Source organism: Pseudonaja textilis, chromosome 5, assembly GCF_049901715.1.
Source record: "Pseudonaja textilis isolate UNSWEBS1 chromosome 5, rPseTex1.2, whole genome shotgun sequence".
NCBI classification, from domain to species: Eukaryota; Metazoa; Chordata; class Lepidosauria; order Squamata; family Elapidae; genus Pseudonaja; species Pseudonaja textilis.
This window is the reverse complement of record NC_141994.1, coordinates 11095537-11097127: the sequence shown is the minus strand read 5'-3', so window position 1 is coordinate 11097127 and position 1591 is coordinate 11095537. Positions and strand designations below refer to the sequence as shown.

The window sequence follows — 1591 nt, the reverse complement described above, 5'->3', positions numbered from 1 at the left end:
TTCTGTTGTGTTCTGTTAGAAAGGAAGTTTTCCCTCCGGTCCATCAATTAGGCAGGAAAATACTAAGAGCTGATTGGTTGGGCTGTCTGACAGCTCCTATAAAAGGAGAACTGTCAGAGGGGGATTTTGCTGGTTGTTGTTGTACTTGTATAAAGAAGTTTCAGCGTTGCCTGGGATCTGAGACTTCCTTTCACCCACAATTTAACACTGGTGGTGAAGGTGGGATTCTAGGAAGAAGACACAAAAAGAGCTGATTGAAATACGGAAGAATAGTGGAGCAACTGAAATGATTATTGGAGAAGAAACTAGCCTCCACATTTGGCAAAAATGGCCACCAACATGTTTCAACCCAGCCATCGAACATTGGAACCCTTATCTAATCTGATTTGAGTGTTTCCTGGAAGCCAGTGAGCTGCAAGCAATCTCAGACAATAGAAAGAAAGCCCTGTTTTTGAGTTACTGTGGCTCAGAAATTTTTGACATGGCTAAAACTCTGGTCGCTCCCACAGCTGTTCAGACGGTGCCTTGGGATACAATCCAAAACGCACTCAGGACTCATTACACACCCACAACCTCAAAGATCATCAGGCGACATGAATTTCACCACCAGAATCAAAATGACGGTGAATCGATAAATGACTACATCGCAGCCCTGCAAAAAGCTCCTATGTATAGCGAATTTAGAGACCTCGAAGAAATATTGCTGGACAGGTTTGTATGTGGGGTGAAAGACCTACAACTACAATGGCAACTACTCGAAAAACCCAACCTCACTCTGAAGATGGCAATAGATGAAGCCCAAGCCACCAAAACATCAATTAAAGCAATGGCAGCAATCCAAAAAGAAAAAAACCTGAACACGTGCCACAGTAGCACAGCCTGGCAAGATCACACTGAGCTGGAAAAGTCAACAGATGATAAGGAAGATGTCAGCAGACTCAAGGTTAACAAGAAACCAATGAAAACAGATGCGGGGCAGTCTGCATGCGCTGGTTGTGGCAGGAACCATTCAAGAGTAAATTGTAGATTTAAGGATGCCATCTGTCAGTGTTGCGATCGCAAAGGACATCTAGCCAGAGTCTGCAAAGCCAGTCAGCCAGTAGCACACAGAAACTACCCATCTACCCTACAGAAATGATTCAAAACTGAATAAGCATGGAAACTGAGGAAGAAGGACAACCAATACTCCGAATCAACCATGACTTTCCAGACAACTATTGGAAAGACCATTTCACCCAAAGCAAAGAAGATTAATATAACTGTCCACATCGAAGGAGCACCATGTAACATGGAAGTGGACACATGTTCATCATTGTCAATAATCTCATGGGCTACAATGAAGAAAATAAAGCCCAGCATCACCAAGAACACATTAAAGACCCAGAGAATTTATTTAAAAGATTATCAAGGAAATCACATCCCTGTCGTAGGGATGGGAACTTTCCAGGTGGCATTTAAGCAGTTTCAAGAACCACTACAGCTTACAGTCATCAAAGGCAAATTACCCAGCTTACTTGGACTAGACTGGTTTGATGCTTTGGGACTCAGGGTGACCGGCATCAACGTAGTACCACATGACAGCATCAAGGAA

At 43.2% G+C, this 1591-nt stretch overlaps 1 pseudogene; it reads left to right on the top strand.

Annotated features, from left to right (window-relative positions):
* Positions 1-286: 286 nt before the first annotated feature.
* LOC148125534 (uncharacterized) lies at positions 287-1138 on the top strand (annotated as a pseudogene).
* Positions 1139-1591: the final 453 nt, after the last annotated feature.